The sequence below is a fragment of the Crinia signifera genome, chromosome 3, assembly GCF_055691185.1.
Source record: "Crinia signifera chromosome 3, ASM5569118v1, whole genome shotgun sequence".
NCBI classification, from domain to species: Eukaryota; Metazoa; Chordata; class Amphibia; order Anura; family Myobatrachidae; genus Crinia; species Crinia signifera.
The window spans coordinates 236,722,152-236,733,613 of NC_139219.1; positions in this window are offsets into that span (position 1 = coordinate 236,722,152).

The window sequence follows — 11,462 nt, forward strand, 5'->3', positions numbered from 1 at the left end:
TTCACACAACTCCAGAGACCATTTTATTACTTAGAACTAGCCACAGATAAATAAAAGAACTCACAGCGCGGTCATATATTTTATTCGATTCAAAAGAGTGTATATAATAATTCACAGTATCTTATTGTAGATGCAATCTTTTATCAATTTAAAATCTGGTAATCCCATATAGTCTAATTTGTAATTTATTTCCACTACAAACGGTTATTCAAACACCACCCAAAAAAAGTCTCCATCCAAAAGGAAAAAAAATATTTTCAAATCTGGAAGGTTAGATATATTCCACACAATTGAACACGTCTCTTCATTAAATATATTCCATAAACCATACTACACCAACATACATATCTTCTCTTATCTCAAAAGATCTTCCAAAAAGACCTCTACGCTCCTCCCAAGATCTGCGTCTCTCATCCACATTCATTACACGCTCCCATTTCCGACTGCAGGACTTTCTTCGGGCTGCACCCACTCTGTGGAATGCCCTCCCAAGCACAGTAAGACTCTCCCCCAATCTCCAAACCTATAAGCGTTCCCTGAAAACTCATCTCTTCAGGCAAGCTTATCAAATTCCAGAACCAGTCACAGAACCTTGCATTCTGGTGGAATCGATGCAATAAAGAATACAGCTTGCGAGCAGGGCCCTCCTACCTTTTGACTGTCTGTAAATACCCTGTTTGTTGTCTCCTTTGTAAATCACAACGGAATATGCTGCGCTATATAAGAAACTGTTAATAATAATAATAAAAGGATTCAATTATACTTACGATAATTCCGTTTCTTCTGAGCTTCTCCATGGCAGCCATTACTCTGGGTATTCCCCTCTCTCTCCAGATTTAGACAGGTAGATTTGAAACTCCTGCCACATTGGGTATATGTCTGCCTCCTCCCCTTCCTCTCCAGTCTTTTGAGTGTCTCTAATATATATTATAAACAGGGAGGGAAAATTATAGGCTGCCATGGAGAAGCTCAGAAGAAACGGAATTATCGTAAGTATAATTGAATCCTTTCTTCCTCGCTCTCCATGGCAGCCATTACTCTGGGATGTACCAAAGCATAATAACAGGGGGGGACCAGTAAGAAAAATGACATAACGAAGATGATGCTTAAGTATATATATATTGTATCATTTCATGACAGCATGTTGTAGCACCACCTTCCCAAAGTGGGTAGGAGATACGTTTACATTATAATGTTTTGAAAAAGTATGTAATGAACTCCATGTAGCTGCTGCACAGATATCCTTTGCTGAGAGTCTCGCTTTGTTGGCCCATGATGTAGATATGGCCCTGGTAGAGTGTGCCCTCAGCTCTCTTGGAACCTCCAGGCCTCCTTCCTTATAAACGAACGCTATAGTTTCTGTTATCCAGCAAGCTATAGTCACCTTGGAAGCTGCTTCGCCTTTTCTTGCACCTGAGTGTAAGACAAATAGTTGCTTGGTTTTCCGATTTTCCTCTGATCTTTCCAGATATAGAGTAATAGCCCTCGGCATATCAAGCATATGCATCTTCCTTTCCTCTTCTGTCTTTGGAATTGGGAAGAAGGCTGGCAGAATGATCTCCTGATTCAGACTAAAGTTGGAAACTACTTTAGGGAGGAATTTAGAGTTTGTTCTCAACAAAACCCTATCATGAAGGATGTTGAGGTACGGTTGTTCCGCCCAAAGGGCTTGTAGTTCACGCACTCTACGTGCGGATGTGACTGCTGTAAGGAAGACCACCTTCCAAGTTACGAATTTCATGTGTACCTTTTCTAATGGTTCAAAAGGGGGTATCATGAGAGCATTAAGGATTAAATTTAGGTCCCACGGGGCCACAGGTTCTTTAATTCTAGGACGTTCTCTCTTTATTGCCTGGCAAAACTTCTTTATGAGCGGGTCATCAGACAATTTGCTATCCAACATAACTGACAGGGCTGAGATTTGTACCTTCAGAGATGAGGCTGCCAGACCCTTAGAGAATCCTTCATATAGGAATTGAAGTACACAAGGGATACCAGCTCTTATATTTTCTGGATATGATTTGGACCATTCCGTAAACTTACTCCATACCCTATAGTAGATTCTAGATGAGACCTTCTTTCTTGCTTTCAACAGAAACTGTGCCACCTGTTGAGATAAGCCCTTCTGAACTAGGATTGTCCGTTCAGTATCCATGCCGACAAGCTCAGGGTCTTGATGTCTGGATGTAATAACGGTCCCTGTTGAAGGAGATTTGGAATGATTGGTAGCCTCCAATGATGTCTGACTGCCATTCTCAGTAACGTAGGAAACCAACTTCTTCTTGGCCAGAATGGAAGTATGATGATTACTGCGGCTCGCTCTTCTCTGATCTTCCTCAGAATTCTTGCGATCATGGGGAAAGGCGGAAAGACATACCCGAGATTGAACCTCCACCTTTGATCGAACACATCTACGCCCTCTGTCCCTGTCACATGTTCCCTTGACATGAACCGATTCACCTTCCTGTTGTGTTTAGTTGCCATGAGATCCATTTGTGGATACCCAAACCATCTTGTGACTTCTAGGAACACATCTTGATTCAGTTCCCATTCGCCTGGTACAACTTGTTTTCTGCTCAGGAAATCCGCAAGCCTGTTCTCCTTCCCTGGGACATGTAGTGCCGATATGGAACGTAAATTTCTTTCTGCCCATGGTATAATGTCGGAGATTTCTTCCCAGAGTCTTACACTTCTGGTTCCTCCCTGGCGATTCACGTAAGCTACCACTGTCATATTGTCTGATCTTATCTTGACATGGGTGTCTCTGATATGTTCCTGAAAGAATCTTAGCGCCCTTACTACAGCTCTCATTTCTCTCTGGTTTGTGGACATTGCTCTTTCCTCTAGAGACCACAGACCTTGACAATTTATGTCCTGGCAGTGAGCTCCCCATCCTGTCGCACTTGCGTCCGTGGTTATAACCTGATACAGGGGTTGACTTAGAGATGTACTTCTTAGGTTCAACTGAGGGTCCAACCACCAGTCTAGGGATTGTCTGCTTTTTTGACTTAGTTCTACTTTGTACTCTAAGTCTGTATCTCTTCTCGTGAGGGGCCTCACTTCCCTTTGCAGAGTTCTCATATGCCATCTTGCCCAAGGTATTACCCCTATGGTTGATGACATCATACCCAGCATTCAGAGAATCTGTCTTAGTGAAGTCTTTTTCTGTGATTGGATTAGTAAAGCCAGATCCAGGATTCTTTCGCATCTGTCCTCTGATAAGTATACCGCGTGATCTACTGTATCTATAGTAACCCCTAGGAATTGAATTCTTTGACGAGGTTCCAGTTGGCTCTTTTCCTCGTTTATCAGCCATCCATGTCCTTGAAGTATTGCGATTGTAGTTCTGGCTGCTTGTCTTACTTCTCCTTCTGTTCTCCCGCATATCAGTAAATCGTCCAGGTAGGACCATATTGCTATTCCCTGCATTCTTATGAATGCTATTAGACTTGTTAAGATTTTTGTGAACACTCTCGGAGAGGCTGATAGACCGAAAGGAAGACACTTGAACTGGAGATGTTGATTTAGAACCATCAGTCTGAGGAATCTTCGATCTCTTATTGATATCGGAACATGAAAGTAGGCATCCTTTAGATCTATTGAACACATGAAGTCCATCTGATTTATGCCTAGAAGAATGACCTGTAAGGTATCCATATGAAATTTCTTTGCTTGGATGTTTAGATTCAGGTCCCTCAGATCTAATATTGCACGATAGGTTCCTGACGATTTCTTCACTAGGAATAGCTTGGAATAAAAGCCTCTCCCTCTTTCGTTCACTGGTACTCTTTCTAGTGCTTCTGATCTTAGCATTTCCTGAATTATAAGTTCTAATACTTTTATTTCTTCTGTTGTTGCAGGAGTTCTTGATTTTAGAAATTTTCTCCTTGACGGGATTTCTTGGAATTCTAGACTGTATCCTTGAGTAAGGATTGAAAGCACCCATTTGTCCTGAATTGACAGCTTCCATTTGTCCACAAACTTGGCCAGTCTTCCTCCTACTGGAACACACTTCTCTAAACAATAATTGTCAGAATCTCCTGTAACCTCTTCTTGTGGGCTGGCGAAATGACTGCCTTGTAGTACCTGAGTTGAACCTTCCATACGGTCTTTCCAGGCCTATAGCTCTTAGCTTCTTTGAAGTGTTGTTTGGGTGATTGACCCCGAAACCTCTGTCTTCTACCCTGCGGTAGTTTAGCTGATTTCCCTCCTGACATCCTATGAATAATGGAGTCCAGCTTACTCTCATAGGGCAGGGCTATAAGGCGATTTTTAGAATTGGAATCTGCAGCCCAGCTTCGCAGCCATATGGCCCGCCTAGCTGCTATACCTGCTGCCATGGATTTGGCTGAATACTCGACCACGTCAAGTGATGCCTCACAGAGGAAGTCTATAGCCTTCATCATAATGTTAAGATTCTTTATCAGATATTGTCTAGATATCCTTTCGTCTATGTCCGTCGCCATGTTGGTACCCCAAACTCTAAGTGCTCTCGAAGTTGAGGCCATAGCAACTCCCGCTTTTAAAGAGACCGTTGAAGTATTATGTAACTTCTTTAAGGCCATTTCTACCTTTTTATCCATACTGTCTCTTAAATTAGCCCTGTCTTCCAATAGTATAACATCGGATTATACTTACCGATAATTCCTTTTCTTCCTAGAGACCATGGCAGCCATCACATTGGGATATCGTCCCATTCCTTGAGTTAGACAGGTTACCTTTTTTCCCAGGCTCCTCCCCTCTTGGGTATATACCACTGCTCCTCCCTTCCACTGGTGTCTTTTCGAGTGTCTCCTTCTTCTCTGGGAAAAAAGAACATAAGGGAGGGCAAATAATGGCTGCCATGGTCTCTAGGAAGAAAAGGAATTATCGGTAAGTATAATCCGATGTTTTCTTCTACGATCCCATGGCAGCCATCACATTGGGAATACCAAAGCTAAATACACGGGAGGGCCCAGTCAAGTTATAATTCTTTTAATTATCCAGTACACCATGTAATACTTGACCTCCAAACTGAGGAACAGACACATTTAATTCATAATGTCTAGAGAACGTATGAACTGAGGACCAAGTAGCAGCGTCACATAAGTCCTTTATCGACGCCTTCGCCTTCAAAGCCCACGATGTCGCCGTAGCCCTTGTAGAGTGTGCCGTGACAATTGCCGGAACTTCTCTTCCTTCCAATTTGTACACGAATATAATGATCTCCCTGATCCACCTTGAAATGGTTTGCTTCGTAGGAGTCAATCCCTTTCTTGACCCCTCAGGGATTATAAATAAACTTTTTGTCTTCCTGATTTCCTCTGTTCTCTTCAAATAAGTAGTAATCCTTCTTACTACATCTAAACTGTGTAAGGCCATTTCTTCCTCGCTCTTGGGGTCCGGATAAAACGTCGGCAGTGAAATTTCTTGGTTCAAATGAAATTCGGAAATAACTTTGGGAAGAAAATGTGGATTGGTTCTAAGAACAATCTTATCAGGAAGAATCTTTAGATATGGCTCTTCTGCCCATAATGCTTGGAGTTCACTAACTCTTCTCGCCGAGGTAATGGCGACTAAAAATACAGTCTTCCAATTCAAGTACTTCAATGAGATTTCTGTTAACGGCTCAAAGGGTGGATTCATCAGAGCCTTTAATACTAGATTCAGGTCCCAAGAGGCTACCAGAGACCTTATTGGAGGTCTCATCCTCTTGATCGCATTCCCGAACCTAATAATCAATTGTTCTTCCGCCAGTCTTCTCTCTAATAGGACACTTAAGGCTGAAATCTGAACCTTCAATGTTGAATTGGCCAGACCATCCGCAAACCCCTTGTAGAGGAACTGTAAGACATCAGCAGTTGGGACCTCTTGTATCGCCTCCATCGATCCTCTCCAGTCGAGAAACGCTCGCCAGACTCTGTAATAAGCTACCGAAGAAACCTTCTTTCTTGCTTGGAGCAACAGAGAAATTACCTGGTCCGACAGACCCTTCTGCCTCAGATGACTCCGCTCAATCTCCACGCCGTCAAAGCTAACCCTGCGGGATCTGGATGTAGCAGCTGTCCCTGCATCAGGAGTTCTGGAACTACTGGCAATGTCCAAGGTTCTTGAACTGCCATTCTCAGCACTGTCGTGAACCATGCCCTTCGGGGCCAAAAGGGAAGAATTATTATCACTTCTGTCCCATCGTCCATAATCTTCTTTAGAACCTTGGGGATTAATGGAAATGGGGGGGAACACGTACCCCAAACTGCACGTCCATTGGACGGAAAAAGCATCTATCGCTGCTGTCTGAGAAAGAGAGTATCTGGAGAAGAATCTGTTCACCTTCTTGTTTAAGTGCGTCGCCATCAGATCTACTTCCGGCACCCCAAAACGACTGGTCACTTCTTTGAAGACTCTTCCATTCAGCTCCCATTCCCCTGGGTGAACCTTGTTTCGGCTGAGGAAATCTGCCAGTATATTCTGCTCCCCTGGGACATGAATGGCTGTTAATGACTCCAAGTTCTCTTCCGCCTAAGATAGTATTCTCGAGAGCACTGTCATGAGCGACTTGCTCCTGGTGCCCCCCTGGTGATTTATGTAAGCAACTACTGAGGTATTGTCGGAGAAGATTCTTAAATGCGTCCCTTTGATCGTCTGGGAAAAGTTTCTTATCACTCTCCATACGGCCTCTGCCTCTCACCAATTTGACGAGTTTGTACTCTCCTTTCCCTTCCACGTGCCTTGGATTGTTTCTCCCTCGCAATGGGCTCCCCAACCTAGTTGACTTGCGTCGGTTGTGATTAACCGGAATCTTGGTGACTGCAGAGATGTTGTTTTGTCTTCCAAAGCTCCTTTGGCCCACCAGTGTAGAGACCTTCTTGCTTCCGAAGACAGATTTATCTTCCTTGTTATGGACACCCTTTTCTTTAGAAGTGGCAGGATTGTCCACTGTAACTCGCTCATCCTCCATTGAGCCCATGGAACGACCCCTATTGTGGAAGACATCATCCCTAGTAATCTTGTGCATTCCTTCAAGGATGTTATTCTTGTTTTTGCAACTGAGTCTGAAAGCCCCTTGATCTTTATGCACCTCTCTTCTGACAGTGATATCTCGAACTTTCTTGAGTCTATTATCACCCCCAGAAACTTGATTCTCTGTGTGGGCGTCAACTGGCTCTTCTGACGGTTCACTAGCCACCCGTGCGTCTCTAAACAATTGATCACAATCTGTACATGCTGTGTCAACACCTGTTCGGATGGAGCCGCTATGAGTATGTCGTCTAAATACGGCCAAATAAGAATCCCTCTTCTTCTTAATAATGCCACCAGAGTTACTAACACTTTCGTGAAGACCCTCGGAGAGGCCGCAAGACCGAAGGGCAGGCACGTAAATTGGTAAGGCTTCCCCTTTATGCAAAACCTGAGGTACTTTCGATGCAGCGGATGCACTGGGACATGATAGTAAGCATCTTTCAGGTCCAGGGACACCATGAAGTCCCCCCTTCTTATTCCTGCCGTAATGGTCCTCATGGTCTCCATACGAAACTTTTTTACTATTAAGAATTGATTTAGTCTTCTCAAGTCTATAATAGTTCTGAACCCCCCCCCGTATTTTTTTCTACAAAGAATAGATTGGAATAAATCCCTGTCCCCCACTGGTTCCTCGGCACCGTTTCCACCGCTTTGATGGACAACAAATTGGTCAGAATCTTCTCTAATTCTCTTGACTCTAGGGCCGACCTAGGTCTTCTTGATACCTGGAAAAAATCTGTGGTGGGAATCTGGCTGAATTCCAAAGAATAACCCTCTCGAATTATCCTCTGTACCCATCTGTCCTGAATTGAAATGTCCCATACATTTGGAAATTGGGCCAGACGGGCTCCCACCGGGGGAAATAGCTGGTTGTCATTGTCTTCCACTTCTTCTATAATTCTGCCGAAAGGACTGTCTGGAGCCGGAAAAGGAGCCTCTCTGACTGTATGGCCTACCCGGCCTGTATGCTTTGGCATCTCTAAAGGCTTGCTTATAGGTACTTGGATACGGGAATTTATTCTTTTTATCCTGAGGAAGCTTTAGGGATTTGCCCCCCGTAAGCCTGTGAATCAGAGCATCTAACTTGGTGCCAAAGAGGAACGATCCCTCAAACGGTAACGAGACCAGACGGTTTTTGGAATAAGAATCAGCCGACCAGGATCGCAACCATAGAGCCCTTCTCGGTGCTACTCATGCTGCCATAGCTCTGGCCGCAAAGGAGGTAACATCCAGTGACGTTTCACAAAGAAATTCAACCGCCTTTTGAATAACCTCTAGATTCTTCATGATGTATTGTCTCGAGATCTTCTCCTCTATGTCTGTATGAAGTGTAGTACACCACATCCTCAAAGCCCTTGTGGCTGAAGCCATCGCTACCCCTGATTTCAAAGATACCGCTGTGGAAAGATGCAGCTTCTTCAATGAACTCTCCATTCTTCGATCCATTGGATCCCGGAATGAGGCCCCATCTTCCAATGGTAATGTAGTGCGAGATGTAACCTCTGCCACAGCCGCGTCTATCTTGGATATACCACACCATTTAAGAAATTCCTCATCCTTTATAGGATACATCTTATCAACACGGAATAATTTCCCTTGTTTTTTCTCCAAATTTGACCATTCTTTCACAATAGTCTCCTTCATAACACGATGGACCGGGAAGGAACGACCCTTCTTGGATCTGTCCTCAAACAACAAATCTGCCCCTTCTACGGGTGTGACAGTCTCTTTATAATTCATAGATTTATAAATATGCTTCAGCATATATTCCACTGTTTCAAAATTGAACGCTCTTGTATCCTCTTTGATCTCCCCTGGCTCATCCGAGGAATCCTTAAATTCCTCCCCATCATCAGAAGTATTATTCCCTTCATACGCCAATCTTGCCTGGTCTCTTGTTCTCTTAGACCCTTGCTCTAAATACTCCTCTTTGGCCACAAAGGATTTCTTCATCCAGTCCATTAACTTCTCCAGCATTATAGACTGATTATCAGAAGCTTCAGGCTGTGGTTCACAACTGTCACATATAGTTTTGTCAAGTGCAGCATCAATCACTTTATCACAAGCCATGCAGCGTATCTCTGTATGCTTCTTCTTAACAACTTTCTTCCTTGCTTCAGAAGGCACACTATAACAACAATAAAACCCTATTACTAATCTGAAAATAATACTCTAAAACTCCCTATCACAAAAACGAATAAGGCTCACCTCACAGAGGCACTGTTTTCTCTACTGGGGGAAGGCAGATCCATTTCACAACACCAATATCTGCAGCAACATAAAAGCCCATAGGTATATACAGATATACTGCGTTTAAAAATGATGATAGCAGAAAGTAACCCAGCGTCCTACCTTACAGCCGTTACACAGAACTCCACTGCTGCTTTGCCTCACAGCAGACACTGACAGGCTCCATCTTTTATTCAAGCAGAGCGCGCTGGGAAGCGTGCAAACGCCGTCTGGCGTACCGGAAGTGCGCAATAGCGCAAAGCATCCTGGAGCCTGTAGTCTCGGCGCATACTGCCGAAACCGGAAGTACGCTACAGGAAGACGCGACGCAAGGGATTCTGGCTCCTGTAGTCCAAATCCCAGCGTCCGCGCTGTAGCATCACACGCTGAAGCCAGAGTCCTGTAATCCCTGCTGTTGGAAGCGTGCACACGCTGTTTGGCGCTAGTGTGCTGGTGTCATGAAGGAGAGAGGAGGCTTACCAACTGCTCCCTGCTGTACTCCAGATGGCATGGACAGGAACCCTACAAGAGTCACGCTCCCAAGCTGCAACCACCCTGAGTGACCCCTGTATCTAAAGGTGAGCCCAAAATAAAGTAACCTTCCTGCCCTAACTAACAAGGAGACAGGAAAAAAAGACACCAGTGGAAAGGAGGAGCAGTGGTATATACCCAAGAGGGGAGGAGCCTGGGAAAAAAGGTAACCTGTCTAACTCAAGGAATGGGACGATATCCCAATGTGATGGCTGCCATGGGATCGTAGAAGAAAGTGGTTTTAGAAACAACTTCGGATACGGCAGCATCCAGCCTTGGGCATCTTACAATACTTATCCAGTAACTCATCCTTAAAAGGAAACATCTTTTCCACTCTTTTGTAATTGCTGAATTTTTTATCAACATTCTGCCATTGATCCAGCATTAAATCCTTAAACACCTTGTGCACAGGAAAACTTATATTCTTAGAGGCTCTATCCTCAAATAAGGAATCAGGTGTCTCTTCCTCCTTCTCCTTATAATCCATAGCTTTATATATGTATTTTAATAGGTTCTCCACCAAATCTAGGTTAAATGACCTCTCCTTCTCAGGTATTTCACCTGACCCTGGATCTGATGTGTCTGTGTCATCCACATTAAGTATGGGCTGATCTGAATCCGCATCACCCTCCAGACTAGCTTGGGATCTGGTTCTCTTAGTTCCCTGGATGTCTTTAAGATCATCCTTAGTGACCAAAGAATCCTTCATTCATTGCATTAGCCGAGTTAAGTTCACAGACTGTGATACTGTAGCTTGTCTGCACTGTTTGCATAGATTGATGCCTTTTACTGCAGGAAACTCCTTATCACAGGACATGCAATTACTCATAACATTCTTAGTCTTCGCTTTCTTCTTTGCAGGAGCTTTAGACACACTAAGAAAGTCAAGCAGAAAAAGACCTATCACTAACTATTCTAATACATGTGCTAGCAGGACCGCACCTCAATGAGGGCTTACCTCTCCACGGCAGTTTCAGGCATGCGGGGAGAAGGATTGGCCTCTGGATCCATGACCGCAGTAGCGCTGCTCTGGTGAGTACTAAAACCAAGATTCCAGGCATCTTTTAAACCCAGCGCCTGCTGTCTGCAGCTGCGCATTGCGCCCTTCCGGACGCCGTGTGTTTACTTCCGTCCACTAGCCGAAGTGAGAATAACTACACTTCCAGCTGACGGCTACTCCTCGCTTAAGTAAAGGGACCGCCGCGTCACTTCCGTCCTCCAGTCCCGACTTCAGTAGCCGGTTACCTTCCTCCATGAACACCGCGCTTGGACAGGTAAGCATTGGGGGAAAAAACGGAGACCACATCTGTAACTATGTGCCGCCGAAGATCCCAAAGGCAACTCAGAGCAGGACGCTGCCTGATGAGCACCCTCTTCTCCCCTGGGAGCCACCCATAACAGCCCGGCCACGCAGGGACGTATGGCTGCAAATACTTAGATAAGCCCGGACAAACAAAATAACAAACCTATCCTACCTAGTCTAACTTAGAGACAGGAAAAAAGACTGGAGAGGAAGGGGAAGGGGAGGAGGCAGACATATACCCAATGTGGGAGGAGTTTCAAATCTACCTGTCTAAACCTGGAGAGAGAGGGAAATACCCAGAGTAATGGCTGCCATGGAGGAAGAAAACTAGATTAACTTCATTAATCCATGACCATATGCTTATTTATTAGTCACAATAGTCTTTCAACAAAATTCGGGA